General features: G+C 37.9%; 1 long non-coding RNA gene across 1 annotated transcript in view; it reads left to right on the top strand.

Annotated features, from left to right (window-relative positions):
* Nucleotides 1-13033, top strand: part of LOC129411586 (uncharacterized) — an 85731-nt gene extending 72698 nt beyond the window's left edge. Inside the window, exons 2-3 of the long non-coding RNA XR_008633383.1 lie at nucleotides 9811-9868; nucleotides 12634-13033. This is a non-coding gene — a long non-coding RNA (uncharacterized LOC129411586). The remainder of the gene's footprint in view (nucleotides 1-9810; nucleotides 9869-12633) is intronic.
* Nucleotides 13034-27510: the final 14477 nt, after the last annotated feature.

Raw genomic sequence — 27510 nt, 5'->3', positions numbered from 1 at the left:
TTGGATGATTTTCAATTGCCAATCTGTACTAAACAAAAGGTAAAAAGGAGCTGTTAACTTGAAAACTACCTCTATGAGTGTGTATACATGCACATCAGTATCCCGGTTCTTAAGCATGTCCCGGCTATGTCAGTATTCAGGATACTACGTAAACATGCACCCTGAGAAACCGGGATACTCATATTCGTGTATACATGATCAAATAGAGTATCCCGGTTTCTTGACACAATCTTACAAATGCACAAGCGCAAAAATTACCTTAAATTAATAAACCAGGAAAAATACAAACAACCATGAGCTCCTTTTAGCATAGGAAGCTCGAGAGGTTCTAACCAGCAGTACGGAGCAATGAGGTATCCCACAATCCACTGCGCAGATCAAACCCAACTTGTAGATTTTTTATTAAAATATTTTGCATAAAAAACTCGGCTTTATAACTTCTAAACCATAACCACATCAACCCGTTTGATAATATAATTCAACTTTGCCACATTTGTTTACGTTTTACTGAAATGAAACTTAAGACCGCATGGCTAATTAGCATAAATTGTTAGCGCCGATAAAAAGTGCTAGCTCCTTGTGCCGCTGATGCGTTTCAGCTTCTGTCTGTTTTTCTGTGACAGAGGAGTGGCCGATGATGGTAAGTGTGTTCTGTGCGTTTATCGTATAGGAAATGTTTCCTGTTTAACTTTTCATACATGTGCAGATCATACAAGTGCAGATTTGTGTGCAGGTTTAGCGCAGTCATTTCACTCATGTATAGTCACTTTATTTATGTTGCTATTGTTGTGGTGAAAAGACTGAAAAGTATGTCTTTTGGACGCATTCGCACTCAAATTTAAGTTGCAGTAACCGTGATACTGCGTATATATGCCACAGTATCCCGGTTACTGTCAGAATACACCAGCTACAGTATCCCGGTTTCTCATAACCGGGATACTGCCATAGCCGGGATACTGAAACCGTACACGTGCACCATGACGAAATCAGGATACTCAAAAAACCCGATTATAACCGGGATACTCATGTGCATGTATACACACTCAATATGACATCATAAGGTGGAACAGAGAATTTTATCAGCTTTGGGGATGTAAACAGACTAATGAGTAAGGATTAGTCAAACGTGTGAATACTCGAGTAACAGTAGTGCTTTCGTTTAGCTTCACACCTGTCACACCAAAGTTGTTGACATCAGCTGCAAAATATCAATAAACTTGTATCCCAACTCCCACCATCTAAATATTTCCGCTTACTTTTATGTCCTCATGTTTTGCCAATAGAAAAGTCAGTTTACTCCAACTTTTAACTGCCTCCATGAGCTCCCATTTGTTTCACTCTCTCTCCCTCCCTCACAGCTCTTTAGGTTTGCAGTCTCGTTGGCCCTCGGACAAGACAGTGAAATGTCACAGATGGTGGATATGCCATGTCCACTGGGGGAATTCAAAACTGCTTAAAACCAAGAATCCTTCCATATGAGCTCTTTCTCACCAAAACCGTTTTGGAGGAAATTGAGCATAAACAACTAACATTTCTTAAAACATTATCGCAAAGAAATAAGAAGTAATTGCTTATTTTGAGGGATTAGCGTTGCATGATGAAATGCTTCCTCAGGCTGTATTTCATTGGGTACCTTCCTTTCAAATGGTAAATGGACACATTTTTGTATTGCGTTTTTTCCACCTTTAAGGCATTCAAACAGCTTTACTTACATACTAGGAACCACTCACCCATTTACACACATATACACCAGGGTATGCAGGGACTGAGGACAAGGGGGGTCATCTATGGGAGTTGGAATCGCATCGCCAACCTGTGGGTTAGTGGATCTGACCGCTCTCTATCACACAATTATGTTTCATTTTGAGAGCGGGATTCGGACCACCAACCTCAGTGGACAAACAGTCACCAGTTTGGATAATCAAATGAAGAATGTTTGATTGGCTGATCTAAACTGGCAGTGGTTCACCAGCAGTTCACCCCACTATTTTCTGCCTCTGCAAAATGGCATCTGAAATCATTTAAATGTTGACATATGCTAAAACAGATGGTCAAATTAACTTAGGTGCTACCAGTGTTTTTATATCAAACAAGTAAACATTTGTAGGTGGTAGGTGGAAGTCAAACCATTTTCAGTTGTTGGAATTAGAGTTGTAACAAAGTTGGAAACAAACTTGTGCAGGTTTTGTTCAGCTGTTTGTTTCCTTCAGTGTCACGTCTAACCTTCATACAGAAGACTGTTTCTTTCAAGGGGCAAACTCTTCATGTTGTGCTTTGTTGAAAGCTCAAAAACATCAGTTTGTCATTATGGTATCGCAGCAAAGGTCAGGACTTCACTTTAATAGAATTGAAGTAGGGTGAAAGTTAAGGTACACTTTATTTGTTTGGTTTGTATAGCCTCTGTATTCAGTCGTTCACATTTATCAGCGTGAACCGGATTGCACAGAAAGCAATCAGGAGAAGGCGGGACGTCATGACAAACACTTAAAGCTGATTGGCCAGACATCACAACAGCAAAACAAGCCAAGAAATCAAACTTTATTTAATCTAGTTAAGAGCAATGCACAGACATCTTTTCTGTCCACAAATGCACAAAGTGTTTCCCTTTGCCCGTTGGCATCAGTGTTTGTTTTGGTTTGTTTGGGTGCTTCACATTTGGCTCCTGCCCAAACTACAATGCTGCCCTGTGATTGGTCTGAACCACTGGTGGCCACACTGGTAGAGTTGGTGAATTCACAAGTATCATATTGAGAATTCACCTTGCTGGCCAGATCCATCCTTCAGTGTGACAGGGGCACCCTATCAGGAGCAATGCAGCGTGTCGGGGCCCACGTACAGATCTTCAGTGCGGGGTTCATGGTCTGAGCCCGTCCCTCTCTCCCTTCTCCTGCTCCGCCCCATTCCCCGGGCCTGCCACGCAACGTGATCATTGAATATCATGTTTTTGTAATAAATGCCCAAACAGGGGTTAAACATTTGCCGTTGTTGTGTCACCCCAACTTGTTAGAGCACTGGCTTGAGAGACTGCGACAAAGAAAGCTCGACATTTATTATAAAAACATGATATTAAATGGTCGTGGTGGTGTGACGATGTGGCGGCTCAGAGCGGAAGTGCAACACAACCAACAGATAATTTAAAAAAAAAGTGGAGGGGAAAACCAAAAAGTGCTCAAACATATCATTTACCTTTTAACTTTATTTAACCAGTTAAAATGAACAAATTCTCATTTTCAACCAACTGCTTAGGTAAAGGTCTTAATAGTAAAGGAACTGTAGAATGTAACCTTGGTGTTGGTTAAAATCCTTCTTTTATTCTATTTCTAATATACTGGCATACAAAATTTGTATTCAGGAAACCAGAGTTATACCACTAAATAAACCAATTGAAAACATAAACCACGCCACTACAGTGGATTTGGTGGAAGTCTGATGATTCAAGTCTTCGAGTGAGGCCCTGTCTTTAATTGGCTCTTGACCTTTCTATCCAAACGAAATCCCCACCGAATGTTTGACTTTTCCCACTCTTTATATGAAACATCTAACAACCATGCTCACAAACGTCTTTCGCTGCTACTTTCTCTGAGTTTTCTTCCATTTTCTGTCTTCCATCCCCCCTTTGCCATCCCCTTCTCTCATCCCCGTGTCTATCATTTCTTTTCTTTTCGCCGACTCTCCCTCGCTCCACTCGCTTTTTCGCTTGTTTCCTTTGAAGTGCTAAACAATGAGCGGGCTGTGCTGCCTGTTAAGCTTGCAGGGAAATCTGTACTGAAATGGCAGAGTGCTGTGGTGTCCTGAGGTCCTTGGGGGAAAGGGGAGGTAGAGGCAGCATCACTTGTCAAGTCAAAGTGCAATGTATAAGAGGAATATGCTATAGCTTTGTTTCCCAAATTGAGCACTTCAGCAATGGAGCGCAGTTTCTTGGTGTAGGCTTTATTGGAAAGGCCAATATAGTAGAGATTAGCGGTGAGCAAAAATATCGAAATATCAATATATTGTATCGTTTAATGTGATGATACAGTATCGATATTGTGGGTTTTTACTAATTATTTTGTTACAGCGCTACAGTTTTGTTTCTTGTTCAGAGGAAAGAAACTCTTTTATGCGACACATTTGACATTTTCACTGTTTTGAGGATTAAAATGTTTGTGTTTCATATTAACTTTTCACAAGAAGTGGTTTAACAAAGACTTTTATTTTCACAGCCTTGATTTAACCTTTATTTTTTATTGAACTGTATCGAATTGATTTGAAATATATCGTATCGAGCTCACTATATTGAGATATGTATCGTATCGTGGCCTATGTATCGTATTGGTAACTTCCTAATGATACCCAGCCCAAGTAGGGATACATCAATAACTGAAATATTGTGATATCGTATCGTCAGAGGTCTCACAATATATCGAATTACAAGTTTCTTTCGCTTAAATGAATAGTTATGGTGCAGCAATAGCAAAAAAAAACTGAAGGAACTACAAAGACCATGATCCTTTGCTCCATTTCAGTGCAGACTACATGAAGAAATAACTGTTAGAAGCACTTTTACATTTCAGTTCTTTGGATTAAGTCTTGTCAAGAAAAAAGTAGCATATTGACAGATTTGTTAGCCTGCACAAATATCACAATAAATACTGTACTGTGAGATTTGGATATCGTTACATCCTTATAATATAGCTTGAAATGGGGGTGAAGAGCAGGGCGGGCATTCGGCAAAGTGTCAGATTTGGGAATTGATCTCATAACACTGACCCCTGCGTAGGAGCCTCGCATATGTGCTGCTGATTAGACCACCACAGCACAATTTATAACATTTGTATTTATTTTTGGGATTCAGTTCAGTGGTCCTAATTTTTAACACAACCAGGGGAAGAAATATTTGAGAGAAGTTTGGAATATGAACTGCTTAACTAATATAACACCATGTGCAGCGTAAGAAAAATAAAGGCCATGTGTGAATGCTGGCACAAGTAACAAGGGCCAAATATTTCACCAAACCGCTACAGAACACTGAAGACACTAGTCCAACTCTAACAGCTTCCAAATGTCACAGTAAAAGACGCGTTGTGTAACTTCTCTGGTGGAAGGTCGTCACCTCCTTGCACATTTATTAAGTCACAGGTGGTTTTATAGCTCAAAAAGAGAAACATGCATTCTGACTGTGAGCGAGGTTTCCTTTCTACAGATCTGAACTGTACCTTGGTCTGGTTTGGTCTCCAAGGTAGAAGGATTTAATATCATACGATGAACCATTCTAGACAAAGCAATAACACCTCCGTGGAGAAAAGCATTTGACGGACCCTCCAGCAGAAAAGTCACACAATGGACCTTTATTACAACAGTATTAAGTATAATTATTCAAATGTCAAATTTGTGATTAATCTGAGTAATATTTTTAAAAGCACAGTCCAGAATTTTGGACATAGGAGCTCATTTCCTAGTGAGCCAGAATGTTGGAGACATGTGGAGACAGTTTTTTAACTCACGCTCTCCTCTGGGTCACACCCGACAATTTTTTTTTTTCCCCTTCCCGCTCTCTTGGGGTGGGTCAATCAGACCCAAAAATTTATTTTCAAATAAATTCTTGTCAGGTGAGAAAATTAATTTTTGGGTCTGATTGACCCGCCCCAAGAGAGCGGAAAGGAAAAAAAAAATCTTTGGGTCAATGTGACCCCCAAGGAGAGCGTGAGGGTTAAATATTCCATCCAGTCCTTGTATTTGCAGAGGTCACTGGTGCTAGGATAGCGCATGTCAATGGCCATAGTTAGCCTGCTACTAAAAACAGTCTTACCCACTCCACAAAGCACCTGAAGCAAATCTATTATTACGCCAGACTGTCAATGCAAATGTCTGTGTTGATAGAATAATGTTTGAAATAAAACTAACCTTGCATCGCATGAATCGTCGCATGTTGAGGGACTATTTTCTCAGCAGCAGTGGAATTTTACTTTGCCGGTAAGATAGGTGCTAGGTGATATCAATCTGCCGCTGCCAAGGTTTCTATTAGGAAGTACAACTCTCTACAGCTGCTTAGACATAAATCCTTCAAATGCAAGATTGGTTTTACTTAAAATTATTCTATCAACACACATTCACATTGACAGTCTGGCGTAATAATTGTTTTGCTTCGGGTGCTTTGTGAATTGGGTGAGACTGTTTTTAGTGGCAGGCTAACTATGGCCATTGACATGCACTAGCCTAGCACCAGCGACCTCTGCAAATACAAGGACTGGATGGACAATTTTTAAAAAGTGTCTCTACATGTCTCCAACATTGTGGCTCACAAGGAAATGAGGCCTCTATGTCCAAAATTACAAACTGTCCCTTTAATCGTTTGGCAACATTAATGAAAATACTATATTTTGTTGTTGGAAAAGGACATTCTGTTACCTAAATAATTAAAAATAATAATAATGCATTTTATTTATAACTCGCTTTACATTTGCCAACAAATCTCAAAGTGCTACAGAACATTAAAACAATTAAAACAACAGACAAAAGGCAGGTAATAAAATCCTGAACAAAGAACTCTTTAAGTTCTAATTGCAGCCTTTGTGATTTGATACTTGTGATATACTGTGCAACCCTCGAGTGCTCTGCTCATATAGTTTTCACAATGTGGTCTCTACTTCAATGGGGAGCGAGTGCTACTGAATTCATACAATATTTTTTATGAGAAATACCCTGAAAACCAAAGCTGAACTTGATGAAACCCAACCATTGTAAGCTGAATTGCTTCTTTGGTGCCCTCGCCGATAACCTTAATCCCTTCTGTCTGCCACAGCTCATAAGCAGCATTATAACACCTCTGACTCATCCCCAAAACTGCCCCCGTCTCTGTAATGCTGCACCAAACCTGATTATTTCACTAGTACTGCACCGGAGCTGTCATTAGTGCGTGAAGGACAGCAGATTGTCCTTCCAGTGTCTTTGTCTCCTGCTCCCATTTGTGTCTCTGGCTCTGTCCCCAGCATTCCCACACTGTGATGAATGCTGTTCATTACTAAAGATGGGACTGGAAATGAAGCCCAAATAGGGTCCTGTGAAGTTATGTGTGACCAGGTATCCAGCACAACCCCATGGGAGGGGAGAGACATGTTTGTCCACTCCCACTGCTCCCCGTAATCGTTTATCAGCTCAGGAGTTTGGCTCTGTGTATTGAAGTACATTTACTGGAGTTTTTATTTTATTTTTTTATTTTTTTATTGTACAATTAGAAATGGTCAATTATCCAATTATACATCCAGTAAATATTGTGTTAAGGCAGTTACTTTTACTTGAGTAGATTTCTCAAATACTGTGTTTTACTGTTACTTTCTACTTAATACTTTATAATAGTACTACTAGTAATACTATTGTTAAGAGTGGTCTTACTTGAGTATGATTTTGTCTCTCTATCTCCTCTGTAAAGCACTTTCTCTCCCCCTTCTTGTGCTTCAATGTGAAAATGAGCCCCAGCCGCTCCACACACGCTAATGCTAGTGTCGTGTCCCATGATGCATTGCTCAAGATGCTCTCCCTGGTGTAAGTGCGCTATAATTACCCCGGGTCTAATGTGATAGAGCTGTCTCCTCAGTCATGTCATGGTGACACTATGGTCCACACGATAACTCATACAACATGAATGACAACTTGACATTTTATTTTGATACGATCGGACATCCCTGAGCGCCGACTACACGGACAGACCAAGGACTGTAGAAAAAATAACACCTCTCTTTTCAGTGTTATATAAGTTTGGTTAGACCACTTGGCAGCTTTTTTGTTTCTGATTTAAAGGTGCGTTGTGTAACTTTTCTGTTCTGCCACTTTGCTGAAATGTTCCACAGTATGGAATTTAACTTTATCACCACGGAGACAAACGGAAGACAGCACCAGGCCAAGTTACAGGTCAGGACTGTGGAGAGGCAAGCCCACCCACACTAAGAATACATGTTTGCCAAAGTAAAAATAAATAAAGCTTTTTTTGTTAGTTTGGTTGTTTGTTTTTGCAGTGATTATTGCACTGAAAAAGAGGCTTGCTTCTCCACAAACCTGACCTCCGCCTGCTTGTTTCCATGGAAATGTTGGCTATATTCTTCCACAGTATGACAAAGTGTATTTATGTCCATGGAGACTGTACCTTTTTAAGAAGAAAACGTTGGAGTCCTTTGGTCATTTCATTCTGATACGATCTCTTCTACCATTTTCTATGAAGTATTATTATTTCTATAAGTACTAAAGCCTTTATATACTTTGTAGTTGAAGTTGTTATCAGTTGTGAAGGAAAGTGTAGATTGGCTTCGTCTCAGTGGGGCAGGATAATAATATCGAAAAGCTCTTTTAATGAGTTTAATTATGAAATGAGATGTGCACATCTTTAGCTGCTTCGTACTGTGAGAAACACCTCTAATATTAAGAACACGGCAGGTCACCACATGTGAAAACTTTCTTTGATAATTACACAAGCAAATCATTTCAAGTGCTATTATGGGTCCCTGCAGTCAGGTGTAATTTAATACAACATTATCTAAAACATGGCTCTAATTAGTGGTTTCAAATACAAGTCTATGGCCCGCTTTGTTCAATCATTTTGATGTATTGGAAATCAGAAGGTTCTTCAAGCAGTTTCACTAATTAATTTGAGTAATTTGTGCTTTAATCTGGCATTTAAGATCATAAACTTGAGATCATTTAGCAAATGAGCAGCATTTTTTTTTTTCAACATAAGTTTAACTATGAGACTGCCATTTTACATGAAAGTTTACTTATATGAAATGAAATAGAACACAAACCAGTCTCCCCCTCCACATGGTACAGCCCAGGGCCTCCCCCAAAAACTTTAAAAATGGCCGATATTTCCCACACCCCTTTCTTTTGTCTGGAGCATGTGGAGAATCAGGTAAGTATAGAAGTTTGTGTTCAAATGAATTGTATAACTGAACTGAATAGGTTTAACCAAATAAAATATCTTTATAATTACTTGTGTCTGTGTGATATTTCACTTAAATTTGGACTAAAACTAAACAAAGACTTAAAATAAACCTGGGATAGTTGTTTCGAGCTGTTTAGTTGGTTAAGGGATGAATGAGTTTAATGGAACAAAGGCTCTTTGTCTCACAGTGTGCTCTTCTTTCCCTCCACTACGATGCTATTGTTTAGTTTAGTTTACAGGGACCATATGCAGGAGCTTTAATCAGAGAACCATTAAATGATGCTTTGTACCAGAGTATTGCTCTCGGAGCCATTTTCCATCTGCAGTCTCTGAGAAATACAAAACCAAATACACAAATAACATAGACCAATGCACTCTATATACCGATAGTGATACAGATTACAATGATATTACATAACTCTATCCCCTTCCCACCCTACTCCCACACAGTAGCCACAGCTGCCCTGGCCCATGTTTGACAAGATGGATGAAGTGTCTTGCCTATGGACACAATAACAATTTTTGCCCACTGTGCACCTGGTATTCCCAGTGGTCTCCCATCCAAGTGCTGTCTAGACTCAGCCCTGCTTAGCTTCTGAGAAATAACAAGATCCATCATGGCCACAATATTCCGGGATATTATGTGCAAAACCACTTATTTTTATGTTCAGACCATTTTAAGCCATTTATGTGTTTAGGTCAAGATTTGGACGTCTCTTAAACGAGGATGGAAAGTTCTCATAAATTGCATTCCACAAAAGTACTGTCTATTGTCCATTTTATATTTATTTGGATAAATAGACACCCATCAAATTTGTCTAAATTTTTTTTTTTTTTTCATGTTTCAAGCTTTTTAGTATATATTTTTTGTCTTACACTGTACTTCTCCTCTTCCATAGGCTTCTGTGAACATGACTAAGTGACAACATGAGCTGTGATGACTGGAACTCCACACAGGTACTTTCTTTTGTTTTCCACATTCCCACCCACCTCCACCATATTGCCCCTGATGCCCTGCAGTTACTTCTTATGCGCTGGTGCACTCCACTCTGACAGGGGGCACCGGGGAGGCCTTTAGTGCATTGCTGTGTAATGTTTTATTGATGTCCCTAAGATGATGCGCCCTGACATTTTCTGATGCTCCTTGTCCCAAGCAAATCTCTGTCCGGCCCTTAAGCGGCGTGTCTGGGGCCCGCCTGGTAAATATTTAAGGTGTCTCCATAAGGGCCCATCTCCTGTTAACAGTGTCAGTGCTGGAGTTGGAGGCTGCCCACCTTAAGAAATGTCATTGTTGTTTCTCCTCTGTGAAGGCTCACCAAACATACCAGAGTCTAAACAAAGTCAAAGTCCTGATGTCTTTTGTATGGTGTGGATTTATAAATAGTTAATGAGAAAGGAGGCTGGATGTCATAAATGCTCCCCTCACATCCTTTACACAGCCAAAGAGGAGGAGGAGGAGGTGGAAAGTTCTATACAAGTGAAATAAAATGTGTAGGTGGTGAGAAGCTTTGTTGGCTTTGTTCGCTCTAGGTCTGACTTTTCCCCCTAACTTAAACTTTCATTGGTATTCTGGGCAAATAGACCAATATTAGACTAATAGTGTATTAACTATCGGCCTTAAATTTTGATATTTTGTTTGGGTCAACTAGCTGCCAAAAAATTAAAAAAGCTTTAAAGCAGCACTATGTAACTTTGTAGTGGGAGTCTGCTACCATGAGATGTTATTGCTTCGTCTGGAATGTTCCTCACTATGGCTTTAAATTTAACCATCTTGCATTTAATCCATTACTAGTATATTTATTGCTGAGAGAGATGCCTTGAAACACATGCGTTGTTCGTGCCAGTGGGGTCGCCTTTTCAAAGATCTGACCTGTAATTTTGCCTAGTAACGTCCCCTGCTTGTTTCTGTGGAGATAGGTATGTTTAACGTCACACTTTGGAACATTCCAGGCACAGCAATAACATCTCCATGGAAACAAAGTAGATGGACAAGCACGACAGACCCTCCACCAGAAAAGTTACATAATGCGCCTTTAATTTGAACATGTAAGAGTGAAGAAGACACTGCACAAAAAGTGACTGCAATGCTCTCTCATCCAATTTGTAGTAAAACATGATGGTAGATGAGTTTGTAATAAAATATATATATATATTTTTGGGGAAAAAATGTCCAAATCAGCATTACATATCGACCAAAAAATAACAGGAGGCTCTCTGGATCAGAATTTCCATCAGTCGACCGCTAACACTGTATTTCTTTTATTTATCTTCAGGACAGGAAATGTGTGATTCCGGTTTATAAGATTTTATGAGACATCTGCGGAGTATAAAGTTGTTGTGTTCATGTTTGTAGAAAGGCAGAGATTGTTTCAAAGTCTGTAATTGTTGTATAACTTTGGATTTTGGCTGTTATTGGTTGAGTCCAGATTCTGCAATGTTGTGATTTCACTGTCTCAGCTGGAGTTAAAAAGTAATCATTCCTGTCTGGATTATATGTGGTATTTTCATTTAAAATATTCAAAAGTAATTTATCCTGTACTTAGAATATGTTTTTATTGTACTACATCTGAAACTTTGTTGTGATATCCTCATATTGGTATTTTGCAGTTGGAGTCATCAACATTCTGAGGGAATGTGTTTTAACACACTCTGACCAGATGGCTTAGACTTAGACTGAGTCAGAAGGAACCACAACAGGTCGTCTAATTTGTGCTGTTAAACAAGTCACAGTCTAGCCAACATCAGCCAGCAGTGTTTCAGTCAGACACTCTCACCTTTTTCACCTAAACAGAACCGTGAACACTCGTACTGATCACAGGCTTCTGAAAATGTGATGTTTAAATCACTTGTGGATTTTTTTTCTTGAGTTCTCAGACAGTCTTAAAACTTTTTTGTCAGTGTTTGATAATGTGTGCATTGTGTCACCATGGTAACTGCTACATGCATCGGTAATGGTGCAATGTTAGAACACCCCCAGCAGTCATTGTTAAGTATCAATAGCCTATAGGGAAGGTTACCAGTTCTATTCTCAAGCCAGTAGACTCTTTCATGTCATGAGAAACTTTGTGTTTTCTTCTAATGAGACAACTTTCTAAAAAGTTAAATAGCTCTCTACTCAGTTGTTGCTCCGAGGTCTGGTCAGTTTGACAGATCTGGCTGATCTATCAGACTGACCACGCCTCCTGTTGCTTGGTTGTTTCTGGATAAGTGAATCCCAGAGACCACTGCTGCTGCTGAAACATGTTGGGTAAATAAGCTACTTCACGTTTTACAAAGTTCTCTTATTAAAGGAAAACATAAAGTTTTTATATAACAAGAAGATAAAATGATAATTTTTGTTCATTTTGTGGTAGACACACATTTCTGGTTGGGAGTAAATATTGGCTTTTGTGCCTTTAACTTCTTGGATTAAATGCTAATCTAATTTTTCAAACAGTATTGTTTTTTTTTTTCCTTGAGTCCACAGCTCTGTGTGTGAAGTCTTTATAGTCGTCTAGTTTGCAGCAGCTGAGGCACAACATACATTTTTATTAGACTAGACTTTCTGTCAATACACAAGATTGAGAGCTGTATCTTCATTACTTAAAGGACACTGTTTTGGCCATTTGGACATTGCCTTGCAGACTGTAATGATAGTAGATCAAATGCATTCCCTGACTTGCATGAAAAGAAAACAATATGTGTTAAGTAAAATTTCTCCCTTCCCTTTCACATTTACATAGCACTTCAGATTAAGAAGCCTTGCCGCGCCACTCTATTCACCGCTCCAGACTTCATTAAGGAACTACTTTTTCAATGCAGCCCTGGAGAACGTGGAAGGACACACTGAAGCTGCGTCATTGCTCATTGTGCCCTTGTTATTGAGCGCCATTGAACAAAGGAGTCAACAGAGGAGGGCTTTTCTTCAGGAAGCCGAACTGTGCGCGAATAATTGCTTTTTCAATACATTCAGGTGCCTTTTGAGAATTTCATCATAAACAAGAGAACTTCAAAAGGAGCGGTCATTACTTAAGATAAAATATATATTACATGTGCTTCTGTTTCTGTTTTTTGTTCCTTTTTTTTTCTCCTTTTTCAATTTTTATCAAGCCTAGCCGGCCAGTACCCCCAGTTAGAAGGATGTGAGGTAAAGATTGTTTTGGATTGGTGGGCCCAGAGCCACATTCCTGTCCAAGTTGTCTCTGTAAATAAATGTTGTTGTGCAGGGTGACTTGACAAAGTGTTGTGTTGTGTTTTTACCACTAAATGATGAGGGTGCAGGTTCAAACCTCAGACTGGCTCATAGCATTAGCTCAGGCCAAGGCATTCCCTCCTTACAGGGGAAATGACTAGGAAGTAAATTTGACTTTTTCCAACGTGGGCACTGCAGCAATAGTACAACTGTCACAATAACACCATTTGAAGCATGATATATTGTGATAGACGATATATATTATAATATTTCAATTGCTTTAGTCACTTAATCCCAGTAAACCCGTTGTAAATATACTGTTTTATACTGGAAATATACTGTGTTCATTAAAGGGCCTTAATGAACCAATAATTAGCTATAGAAGTTATTTATTCTACTCTCTTCAGCTCCAATCTTACATTAAAACATAAAAATGGCAAAAACTTAAAAGCAAAACTCCAGGAAATTGTACACATGATAAATACTATTGCCCAAAATATTTTATTACAGCTTTCATGTGTGCAAAAATATCAAAATATCGAGATTGTGATACTAAATTTGGTGATACTGTGTTGTTATTATTATGAGTTTTTTGGGGTTTTTTTTTGTATGTTTTAGGAATTTATTTTGTGACCAGACTATATTTTAAAGTAAAGATAATGGATTTGTTTCCTATCAAGTGTTTTTATTCTTCTTTTGTACTTAAGTGGTTTAAGGGCAATGATGTTTGCATGTGACCATGGTAGTCGGAGGCGAAAATTTGACTTTGTTGCAGACTTTCTTGACTTGATGTGATTTAAATGTTAAATTAGTGTTTATCTGGGCTTCAGTGTCTTTGTTTTGAGGTATGACCTGAAGCCTCTGTCCTGATTTTGATCTATAAGTCGATATAGTAATTATCATGACAGGCCAAACCAATAGCATCATTTTGTCATTCGTCACTGATCGTCGTTTCAATTCACTTATGTTTGTTTTGGGCCTTTTTAATCGATAGGACTGTGGTTTGGAGCAGAGTTCAGACTTTGAACTTCAGAATAAATAAGGGCTTTTGTGTGAAGTGGAGTGGCAAGCATTCATTTGTTGTTTAAGATGAGGTTTATAGTATTATTAAAACTGTCTTGTGTGTTTTTATTGAAAGCTATATTAAAGCTGCAATATGTAACTTTCTGGTCATCAGTGTGATTCTATGGACATAAAAAGACAAACATCAAAAAATGTAGTTTATAGCCAAATAAACAACATTGAGGACCTCCTTCAGACCAATTAAGAGTCAAGTTTGTGGTGAGGCAAACCCCCGCTCACAATAAGGATGCATGTTTTTAAAGATTTCAGTGCAATAAACCCAATCACAATAATAACAATAATTAAAAGAAAGACAAAAGTTTTGCTGTATTTTTGGTCTAAAAAGTTACACACTTTTGCAATAAATAAAGTTAAAGTGACTGATCAATATGCTGAAACAAATTGTATCTTTTTTTGTTGCCATATCTCCCAGCTTTATCTGCACATAATCAAATAGTCTTTGTAAAGGCTTTATGGAGGTGGCAATGGCCAATAAGGTTAACAGCAGCTCAGCACAAGGAGATAATGGGAAAGCTCACCTGCGAAGCTCCAGAAAGTTTTTATAGTTCCACAGACACAAAAAACTGAAAGTTTGTGTCGGACTGTTAGCTAATATGAAAGGGGAAACTGATGTCCTTTTATGACCAGCAATAGTTAGATTTTAACCTTTGAAAACAACATCTCCAGCTCGACCTGCACTTCTATTCTCCTGAGTTACTGCCTTAATTGCTCCATAAATCGTCTGAACGATTGGCCCTGTAATGTGGTGGACAGTGAATGTGCAAAGAGCAATTCAGTCCGTTTCCTGTTTGGACAGCAAAAACAATTTGTACTGACATATTTTCTTAACATAATAATACATCAACTTAATCAAAGCACTTATTGAGCCATTACAACAGTGTGTGCCTTCGCTAAGCAGTCATTTCAGCTTGGGAGACTGGAGACATCAGGCTGTCGGGTCTGTTTTTGTTATGAAATGGCTGTTCCACTTTTATATTGACCAAAAGTGTAAACGGTGTAAAAAGTTTGCAACTGTTGAGTGGTGAAGAAGAACACACAACAGCAGTGTGTCATGCAGTGTACCTGTTGAACCATGAGTGAGCGATGGTTGAGATACTTGTTTGCCCCGTCCACTTTGTCCCTTCTCACTGATGTTGTAGCAATGATTTGAGATGGTTGTGTTTGAAAAAAAAAAAAAAAAAGCAACTTCAGTACTAAAGAGCTTGTTGCTTGATGCAGGAGTCTATTCCACAGTAAGAATTAAACACTCACAAAAAACACACAATCGAATTTTTTATTTTTATTTTTTTACACAAAAAAACCCCAAGAAATATTTATAATATACTGAGCTCTTTACTTGCCTCGAAATTCAGAATGATCTCTCTGTATTTTTCTATAGATTAATATCAGTCTGGTCCCTATACCCTCGGTAGGTGGGTACTTTTTTAATTTAACCAGTCACTACTATTTAGTCGTGACGTATGTACTGCGCCGCTAACAGGGCTAACTGGTAATTAAGCTTTTCCCAAATACCGTAGGAAGAAGGGCTATAACCTCTTTCCTCTTGATAAAATTCACCAAACATTTTCTTTGTTCCAGCTTTAAATCCTTGATCTCAGGAATCGTTGCCAACACATTATATATGGCTCTTTACTAATTGGCTGGTGCCTGAACTCTCACTTCAGAGAACCATCTAGTGTATTCCGATTCCTGACCTGTCACTGGAGAGAAGATAAGCTCCAGCCTGGCTAATAGACAGACTAACAATAAAGGATTACTCACAGGCGTAAATGGAACAAAACACAACTCCAGGTATGTTTTTGATGAGGTAGTAACATTCATCTACTGAGAGGAGAACCACAAAATCATTGCTACCATTTTTGGCTCGACCATTTGGCAAAAGCAGATCATGTTACAATGCTACAGTAAAACCCGGATGGGATTTTCACAACAGGACTTCGATTGAGCGTAATTTATTCTTTCTGACAGAATCCAGCGGAAGAGAACATCGACTGCTTTTGTCTCAGCTCAAAGACAAACAATGACAAAAGTAATCAATCTGGAAGGATCGCCGAACTGTCTCATCCTTTTCTCTGGTGCAATAAAAGTGCTACTGAAAAAAGCATTGATCTTATTTCAAACGAATCCAATGACCTACTGAACAAAACTGATGAGACGTACACTTTGCAAAGACCCAGAATCTCAGGTCGATATCAATAACGGTATCATTACTTGTGCAAAATAAGAGAGGAGGAAGACACTTAATAAAACATGTGTCTCCGGTTTAAAGGTGCACTGTATAACTTTTCTGGTGGAGGGTCCGTCAGATGCTTTCGATGTTATTGCTTTGAGGGTAATGTTTCACAGTATGGCATTAAACCTTTCTATCTTCATGGAGACCAAACCAGACCAAGTTACAGGTCAGATCTGTGGAGAGGCAACCCCACTCACAGTCAGAATGCCTGTTATCTAGGTAGTTTTGAGCTATAAAACGACCTGTAATTGAATAAATGTCAAGTAAAGCTGTTTAATGTCATACTGTGGAACATTCTGAGCAAAGCAATGACCCATCCATAGAAACAACAAGTGATGGACCCTCAGCCGAAAAGTTACACAGTGCACCTTTAAGAATTTCCCTCTTGTAGTCAAATCAAAAGCAATCTTGAAATTATGGTTGACATTTTTCCTTATCCTAGCTGCAAATGATGCATTTTACAGCCATCTTTAATAGTTGTTACACACTATTACTAATGAAAATCTTCTAATGGACAAAAACCAAATGTCTTAGATTTTAACAAACACTCAAGTGACTGTTTTATGTGAGCAAAAATACATGACAAAACTCCACTTATACAGTTGTTTTGTAAAGACAATGGAGAAAGCATTATGAAAATTTAAAAAACAATTTATTGGTTTGAACTTTAAGAAATTGTAGTGCTGTTTCTGTAGAGCTGCTTAAAAACAAAATGATAAAAGAAAACAATACTCAAACACTAACAAGTAATCAAGTCTCTATAGAATGAATTTGAGCCTATATTAAGACATAGTTTTAGAAGAATCTTTGATCTATATCAAAACTAGTATAAAGACTTGTCTGAGATCCAAAATACACATTTTTTAAACACTCAATACTGAATACTCAATACTTCAGTACAAATCATAGTTGAGCCTTGTCACCGGTACATCTCCCTGTTTTCACATATCCGTGACTGACAGATGGATTAGCCAATCAGAGACACATTTGCGTTTGGGATTTGGCCGTTGAGCAAATGAAGTGAAACCTGCTGATGAATCAGGCTACCTGTCTACATCTCGAAAATGCTCTGTTGAGCTTTGTGATGTCACAATGCCGCAGTTTTCATATTAATATGTTACATTTTGTTCAGTAGACACTGGCAATTCGATAATATCATTTTTTTATTTACAAAACATGTACAAACTTTTACAATTCTATGGAAGTCTTGTGAAAGGGAACTCCCTAGACGTTACCTTAGCATATAGAAGGGGCCCGATGAAGGTGTATGGAGATTAAAAACACAGTGGAACATCCACTGTATTACCACATGACATCACAAGGTGGAACTGAGTGTTTCCAGTTTGAGAGAAAAACTCAGCCTAAATATGCAGGGTTTACTCATGGCTTTACTGTAACATTGTACCACAATTTCAGCCAAAAGATGGCAGCAATGATTTTGTGGTTTTCCTCTCAGGATACAAATTCAGTTACCTCCTCAAAAGAATATCAGGAGTTGTTTTTTGTTTCATTCACACATATTTAAGCAACCCTTTATTATTAGTCTGTCTACATCTCCAAAGCTCAAAATGCTCTGTTTGAGTTTGTGACGTTGTGATGCTGTAGATTTCATATTAACATTAACTCCTTTTTGTTCAGTAGAGATGGGCAGTTCCAGGGCTGAAAGCATCCTAATTTTGATTTTAATTTTTGTTTTTTTTTTTTTTTTTTTTTTTGGGGGGTAGTTCATACAATTCTGTGGTAATCTTGAAAAAGAGAACTCCCCAGAAGCTACCTTAGGCACCCCAGTTAAGGTCTATGGAGTTTAAAAACACAGTGGAGCACTTCCTTTATTACCACATGACATCACAAGGTGGAACGGAGTGTTTTCTGTTTGAGAGAAGAACTCATTCTAAGTATGCAGGGTTTTCTGATGGCTTTACTGTAGCATTATAACATGATCTGCCTTCTGTCAAATGGTGGTACATTTCAGTCAAAAATGATGGCAATGATTTCGTGGTTCTCCTCTCCACAGACATGTTGTTATAATGGGACCTTCTGTAGTTTTGTTCAGATTTTTCCAGGACAAAGAAAAACAGGTAGTGTAGTCTGAGGGTAATTTGTGTGCTCACCTCAAATGGATGTAATGGATCCAAACATGGACCACTGTGCAGAGAGGGAGTAATGGTGTGTTTTAAAACCATCTTTCTTGAGCCTGTGAATATGTTATCACAGATTTCTTTGTGCAAATGTTAAAGGGGCTGTACTCTTTTTATTTTATTTTTTTCATGTAATACAGTAAATTTAATTTTGCCCCACTACAGGTGTATTGTAAAAGCAGCTATTAGGGTCTGTCTTCTAACAGATGTTTTTTATCAGCCAGAAACCAGGAAGTAATGCTGCTGCACTGTTGGCATATTGTTAGCATTACAAGAAAGTTGTGAATAGCGCTCATAAACTCATCACTGTGAATAATTAGGATGCTCGAACTATGGATCACTGCACACACTTTAAACTAAACTAGTTATGTTCTTTAGTTTTGAAGCAGTAAAAATCGAGTGCAGCACTGTGCCTTGGTCTAACCAGACACACTTCAGCCTATTTTAGTGTCAATACAGATTATTTTGTTTGTGAAGAATGTGTGGAAGGTAAGCGCTTTATGCATTTGTGGACAGGGAAGATGTCTGTGCTTTTCTCCTAACTGGATTTAACTAAAGTCTGATCTTTTCAGGTTTTGATGCATCGATCAGATTCAGATTCAAATAGTCATCATGACGTGTTTTTCAAACTCTTTCAGTGAAAGTCGTCCCAGATTGACCAGTGTGCAGATCTCAATTCAGATGTACACACACATCAATCTGGCTTGAGCCTGCAGGTTAGTGACATGTGCCCCTGTGGGTTTAAAAATTGAAGAAGCGCTTCTGAGAAAGGCTACAGGAAGTAGGTGAAACATGTAAAGCCGGTAAACTCTCTCTAAATTGTCTGACTAAAACACCTGCTAATTAATTTATAACTGAAGACAGAATGAACCTTTAACAAAAAAACATAACATAGATCAGAAAGTAGCCTAAAATATGCCTTTTAATGGCCTGCTTTTTGATTACTTTTGACCAAATAAAAGAACCTTTTTGGAATAAGGTCTGGACTCTGGATTGAAAATCAGCTTGAGAACCAAAACCATAAATGTAAACAACAATGTACATGATGTAACATTTTTATTTCATTATGTTTACTTCAAATCTGAACACACAAATGGGTGAAGGTTATGAGATATTTATGAGAAATAGTGTTTGTCTGTGTATATGTGTATTTACATACGGGTGGGGGGTGCTTGAACCTACAAAATGATTCATCTTCCATTATTCTCAAACAAATCGATGGTCTGAAAATATTCTGAAATGTGTCCAATGATTCTCCGCATACAATGTTGCTGTTGTTAACACACATTTGTCATACACCTACACACAAAGCTACTTCATTTTCTCTTTGAAAAAAAACCCCTCCTTTGTTCAGAAATTAAAATAGAATCCAATTTTGCCGGGTTGTTTTGCTTTAGCTTTAGGATCATAAACTAAAACTTTTCTTTGCATATTATAAAATGAATGTGTTTATGTTGTTCCTTCCTTCAAGATATAATCATACTTGGCCAAGGTGCAGGGGTTGGCATGTGTGGATCTACCTAATGTTTTCTATTATTCTTTTGAAAGTAGAGATATAAGGCCAAACGATACATTTTGAGCTGATCTGTGACTTTTTAATGTATTGGCTATCAGCCTTAAATCTCCAGCACAGGCCAATATTTAGTTTTGGCCTATCTGCTGCATAAAGAATATTCTTAATGCTTCTTTTGAACGCTTCAGTGCAAAGAGATGAGTGCATAAAACATGACTACACTGCTCTCTTATAGGTTTATGATTTAAAAAGGGCTGTGGATGAGTTTGTAGTTATTTCAAATACATTATTTTGTGAAAATTACCAAATTCTGTCCTATATATCGGCCGAGTCTATCGGCCATTAATCTCTCTGTATTCTAAACAATTAGTATCAGAATCAGCCATGAAAACCCATCAGTCTGTCTCTATTTGAAAACATATTCATTAAATTCCCATTTAATTGTTAATGAATAGTTTAGAGTTTAGACTATGGAATCAGACTTTCTGAAGGCTAGATAAAATTGAAATGACATGATTTTGTTTCTGTAATCAGGATTATTATTTTAATTTCTTATTTTTATATTTTGACCTCAATAATCATCATTATTGATGTGTTGCTTTCATTTTATGCAATTTGATAATGTTATAATTTCAGACTGACGTCAGGCCTTTGTAACTCTTATTGGAGATTCACTGTTGAAATAAATACCCACATTTCTATCTTATCATTATTGTGACTGTAATTTTATGCGTGAGAGACTTGTTTAAAAGCACAAATTATCTCAGTTGTTGTAGTTCCAACCAAATCAGTTCTTTCAGGTCAGATTTTGTTCAAAAACTGCTCAGATTAAAGTCTTAACTTGAATAACAGAGTAGTGCTTTCAGTTAGCGTCACATGCCCAGGGAATATTGACATCAGCTCCAAAATAAACATTCAGGACCCAAACAATTTTACAATTAAACAACAATGTTAACCTTTACTTTCTTAACTTCCTTCCTATACATCTTATTATTCTGCCATATTACAGAACTCTTCCAGGAACACCACTTCACTCTTGACTTTAGAATCTGTTGTGACAATTACATTTCATCTATAATAACAGCCCTTCACTGGAGTCACCTCACCTGTTGTAGTGATAAACAAGTCAGGTCTTTCTGGTCAGATTGTGTTCAAATAAAGCTCATATTCAAGTCTAATTTGAATAAAAGACCTTCTGACTGTGTAGTTGATGTGTGTTTTACTCCGAATTGTGTTTCAGTTCACATCAGGGAATGACATAAGCTGCAAAGTATTAATAGGCGTTCTAGAGGCCAACAGTTTTACAATTACACAACATGTTAACCTGTACATTAACTTCCTTCTTATACATCTTATTATTACTCTGACATATAACAAAACTTTCCAGGAATGCCACTTAACTCTTGGCTTTACATCTGTCGTGACAATTAACATTTCTTCTATAATAACAGCCCTTCAGCAAAGGGTCAGATGGGGAAACATTCTTTGATTGACTTGCAGGTCAAGACAATGGGAATAATTATGTAGTTACCTTGACACATGCCTGTACCTGGGTATGAGAAAGTGAAAGTGTTGTCAGAGTGAGAAAGGACCGATCGAAGCTGACAAGGACCACATTATAATGGCGTGACAGGTGCTGGCAGGTGCTCTTAGGTTGTCCCTAAGTGGTTCAAGGAAAAGTTTTCTCACCGGGGCGTGTGAATGTAGCCAGCAAACAAGCGCAATTTATAACTTTCATTTCAGGATGTAAAAGGATCTCAAGTAGGGATGTCAAAAGTTTTTATTGATACCCAGGTCATAATTGATAGTTCTGAAGTTACACACTCATTTTTGTGAAGTATTACCTAAAGAAGTGATACTGAAAACACTCTTTTCCACCTTGTGATGTCATGTGATAATACTGGAAGTGCACCGCTGTGTTTCAGACTTCATATACCTTCACTAGAATCATTTGGATAATCTCAGCCCTGGAATTGCCAGTCTGTACTGAACAAAAAAGTAAAAGGACCTGTTAGTTTGAAAACTACAGCTTCGTGACATTACAAGGTGGAAAAGAGCATTTTGAGCTTTAAAGATATAGACCGACTAATAATAAAGGATTACTCACACATGTCTGGGTGAAACAAAATGCCAACTCCAGGTAAGTTTTTTATGATACTGATATTACCATTGATACACTGACTGTGCCCTGTCATGCTGTTCTTCAGATTTTGATATTGGGAGATGGTGGCTGATGGTAAATATATAAATCATTAAGAAATGACACCAGACGCAGGTGAATAGGTGCTTCATTACTGATTAGAAGTTTAATGATCAGGATGCTCCACTTTACATGCCAAACTTCACATGAGCCAGACAGACACACACATATATACTTTTATGCTATTGCAAGTTAAAATGGGTGTGCCTATTTGAATATAGGAGTTCTGAGTACGGCAGATATATTTTTAGGCTTTACTGACAAAATCTGATATTTTTACAATCAGAAATGCACTAAAGCAGGTTTAGTAACACAAAGAAGGGATGTGCACAGCAAAAAGTGGAGTGTTAAAAATGGTCTCTCACAGAATCAGTTTTCAAACATTTTCTCAGGGTTTATATGAGTCCAATCTGTTCTAGAGTTAATTTAACATTTTTGGAAACGTTAACACTGGACCAAAGTTCCTGTTTAACCCTGAAATTAGTGCTGTCAAGCGATAAAAAAAAAATGGAGAGATTAATTAATTATGATCTGTAATTAATTAATTCATCTCTTTTTTAATCTCACCTAAAAATTGCAGAGAAAAGCCTTCAACTTGAGGTATTTTCATTTTAAATCATTATTACATTATTTACATACTATCATTAACGTTTTTATGTAAGTATTATCATTATTACTATTACTAATCTGCATAAATAAACTCAACTTTACAACATATAAACCATCACCACTCTAGAGCCGCATCAGCCTGTTTGACATTATAATGTGTTTAATGCAGCTTTGCGCAACTCTCACAGAAATGAAACTTAAAACCGCATGGTTCATTTGCATAAACTAAGATGAGAAAAAAACAAAACAAAAACGCTCTTGTGCACTGATGCGGTTCAGCTTCTACTAAAGGACACGGCTCAGTGGAATATGAGTGTTCTTTCTGTGACAGAGGGATGTTGTTGATGAAGGTGAGTCTGTTCTGTTTGTGTGTCGCTATGTTTTCAGAGATCAGACGTGTGCAGGTTTATCTCAGATGCGGGCGAGAACGGGAATGAAAATGAGGCTACAATTCTTTACAAGCGAGCAGAGCAGGACTGCACAGTGCGGGACTGTGTCCTAACAACACATAAAAACAGATTTTATAATAAGGCAACTCGCGTACAGAAACAGTAAAGTTAGAGATTAAAAATAAGATTAACGCAATTAAAAAACATAACGAGCTAAATATGACTGTAATTAATTAATTGCAATAATTTTACACCCCTACCTGAAATCAAGAGTTATATTAACATTTTGTGAGTAAACGGATAACACTTTGTTGAGTTATTCTGATTTAGCTAAACAACATACAGAGGTGTTTTAATTGTACACTTCATTTTAGTTAATTTAAAATGGGGTGGAAGGTACCAAATTAACACTAAGGGAAGTTAAATTAACACTAGGGGAAGTTGAATAAACTTCAACCATCTCAACTCTATCAAATAACCCCAACTTGACCCCGTATCTAACTTTCAAATTATTAAAATAACACTTTTCATGTTAAAAACAACTCTGAAATATTTCACCCTGAAATTTTAACCCTCCAGGTTTTTGCTGTGTGATAGAAGCTTTAACTGTAAGTCCAGTCTCTCATTTGCTGCTTCAGACACTCACATTAAAGTAAGCTGAGATCACATATCAGTCCCCGTTGGCCTGACCCGTGGATTCAGGGATAAAACGTCTAAAGGACAACCGCCATATGTCCCTCTTAAAGCCCTCGTAATTGATATTAATCTGAAAGACCTCGCCACACCGGATTATCACGTCTGGGTGGTGGAAATCTGAGCTCCACAAAGGTATTAGCGAAAGGGAACTTTAGCTGCACATTTCTGTTTCCAAGCATTTGATGGAATAGCCTCTTCTTGTATTTCAACAGACAGAAAAAGAGTTACAAGTGATTGAATGGGCGATTTTTAGTGCTGCAGATTTTGGAGACAGAGTTGTGATGAAGAAGAAAAGTTTGACATCAAAGTTTCAACTATCTATAGACGCAAGCAACTTTTTGATGAATTAAAGGGGCTGCGCTTGTTTTTATTTTATTCTAGTCAAGATAAATGCTCTTTACATCATGCATTGTATAGTAAAAGCAGCTAAAAACACGCTGTTCACTAATAATCATAGTAATCAACACAGTTTACAGTTCATGGTCAATTATCAAATGACAGACGTGCTTAAAGTAGGGGGAGTCTGGAGAGCTAAATGCAAATAATCACATGACACTATCCCAGACTGTTGTGTCTGTGTCATGGTGCAATATCACAGTATCAGAAAGGCGTAAGTGGGCGGGGCTAATGATTTAAAGTAACTTATGGTTCAAAATCAGGTACAGGCCCTTAAAATATTAGGACTGATTCACACAAAATAATGGGTGGGTGTAGCTATACATGTTGAAAGTATATCATTTGACCTTTTTAGTTTTTCATTTTGTCTGTGTACGGTTTGGATCCTGAGTCTGTAAATAAAGTTATATAATTTTTAAGGTCTATTAATCAGCATCAGGAATACCAGAGTACATGCATTGTTTTTAAGCAGTTAAATGTTTAAAAGAGCCTGTGTAATCTTCCATTCATCCAGGAGTGGTCCAAGATAGAAAAGGTTTCACTTTTTTTATTAACCTATATCATTTTTATTAATCTATATTATTAATCTATACTTTTACAGTCCACTGTGATTGTCCCTTTAAGGCAGCCAGGCTGGAGCTACCTAGTGCCTCCGCTCAATTTAATTTCTCTCCAGCAACTACGTCAGGAATCGGAACGGTTCGCAAAAACCCCAGAAGTGCGAGTTCGGGCTCCAGCCAATCAGCAAAGAGCCATACATTTTGTGTTGGCAACGATTCCCAAGATCAAGGATTTAAAACCAGAACAAAGAGAATGTTTGGTGAATTTTATCAAGGGGAAAGATTATTGCCCTTCTTAATACAGGATTTGGGAAAAGTTTAATATACCAGTTAGCCTCATTAGTTGTGCATTACATATGTCACGACCAAATAGAAGCTATGGGTTAAATGAAAAAAGTACCCGCTTACCGTCGAGCAAACGAGTTCTAATGCTGCAAGGTCAGACAGTTTCTACGAAGTGAAACTGGCTGATGAATCAGGCTACCTTTAAGGCAGTTGGCTTAATTTAATTTTTGAGTGATCAGGTCCGGGTTCCTGTGAAATGTTTGGCTATGGCATGATACTCATTCATGTGTTCTCCATGGTGACATGTCAGAAGTGTTTCAGGGTTGCCACTGAAGTAAATTAGATCATTTTTATGATCTCTTGAACAGTCTGAACAGTCAAAATGGTCTGAACAGTCTGCCCACAGTCAGTCTTCACATTTGTCTGGTGTCTGTGCAGAGTAAATTAGTGCAGTGCCTCCTGTCCAAACCTTTCACAATAAACTTTTGCAGTTAAGTTGTTGTAGGATGATGATGCCTTAACCCTATGACACAAACTAAGCCTATATTTTGTCACCAGTTTACTTTTTCTCTGTTTCAAACTGAATCAAATTAGTTAAACGCCCCCTCCATCTGGGAGCATGACATCATCACATTACAGAATCTGAAAACTAATAGAAACCAGGCACCAATATAAAAGAAAAAAATTGAAAAAAAAAAGAATCATTGTACATTTGAACCACAACATCGGTCTCCGTCTTTGAGCCGAGCTAAGCTTGTTGGTCTCCTTCCAAAACAATACAATCTTTTCTTTTGGCCTCCGCGCACATATCAATCTTTCCTGGTTCCAATTTGATGTGGTTCTTGGATAAAGTTCTGAAATAAATAAAGGGCATTCCAATGAACCCGGCTTTATTTACCTCTCCATCTTTTCTGTTCCTCGCCAACAGGAGGATTTCACTTTTGGAATTACATTACTGTGTACTGTAGCACTGGTATTTGGCTGGTGGATCTATGTTGTCTCAAGTCAATTGTTTTCTTGAAGCTATAAACCATTTGTTGGCTTGCATTTTTAATATTGGGAAGGAGTTTTTATTTTACATCTTCAGTCTACAGGTGTAAAAAAAATAATAAATAGTACACCTCAAAATATTCCTCATAAGTCCTGCATTGGTGGTCTGTTTTCTGATCGAGGGTCCACCATGTGCTTGTTGTCATGGAGATGTCATTGCGTTGCCGAGAATATTCCACAGTATGGCACTAAACATCTCTTTCTATATGTAGATGAACTGGTGGCATCAACAACAGGCCTAGTCTGCTCTGAGGAGAAGTGACCTCATTTTTTATATAATGCTGCTTTTTTTTTTTTTTGTCTGTGTAATTTAGTTTCAGTATTGTCATTTATCATCTGTATTTTCTCAGGTAATATTTATTTTTCGGCTTATTTCTACCACCCTCTCAGCTCCATCTTCTTGTTTATGTGCACCTCCTGCCCTCCCCTCGTTCCTTTTTTTCTACTTTTCAGGGACATGCATGGTCCGTCCATATCAAAACAAATATGGCTGCTTATGGGGTAAAAAAAAAGAAATGAAAAAATATCAGAGAATGAAAAACAAGCACTAAATTCTGTTAACCTGAGGTAGGGGAAATGAGTTTGTTCCAAATGATAGATGACCAATGAGCGCCTTCATTTCAGATGCATCAAAAAACATACTTGACTGCACAGCTGAGCTTGAGGCTTGAGGTGTGATGAAGTAGAGGTGGGGATATATACCAGGATCACAATTTTCTTCATGATTAATGTAAAATTAGCAGCTTTCAGGGCAACATTGGCTCAGTGGTAAGAGCAGTGGTGCAGGATTCCTGTCTAACCAAGTTCTGTCGTTGTGTCCTTAGGCAAGATAATTCCCTGGTATGAAAGCAGTGTGTGCACAAATGATTGTTGTTAGTCGGAGGGGCTGATGGTGCAGTTTGCCTTGATTCTGTCATTGACTACAATAGTGTCTTACCATTACAGTGTACGGTGAATGAATAATGACTACAGTGCAGTGCTTTGAGAGGATTTAACAGGCATGTAAAGCACATTACAAGTATAGCTTTATTATTAGGAATGTAACAATAACTGAAATATCGTGATATTGTATCTACAAAGTTCTCACAATAATATCATGGCCCGAATTACAAGTCTCTTAGCTTAAATTAAGAGTTACTACATAGACCATGATCCTTGGCTCCATTTCAGTGTAGACTACAAGAAGAAATAACAGTTCTAAGCACTTTTAAGTCTTAGTTCTTTGGATTAAGTCTTGTCAAGGCATTTTAAGAGGAAACAGTAGCATATTAACAGT

The sequence above is a fragment of the Boleophthalmus pectinirostris genome, unplaced genomic scaffold, assembly GCF_026225935.1.
Source record: "Boleophthalmus pectinirostris isolate CB_2022bp ecotype Guang Dong unplaced genomic scaffold, ASM2622593v1 HiC_scaffold_5, whole genome shotgun sequence".
Classification (NCBI taxonomy): Eukaryota; Metazoa; Chordata; class Actinopteri; order Gobiiformes; family Gobiidae; genus Boleophthalmus; species Boleophthalmus pectinirostris.
The sequence above is the reverse complement of the archived record's forward strand: the minus strand, read 5'-3'. Positions and strand labels throughout refer to the sequence as shown.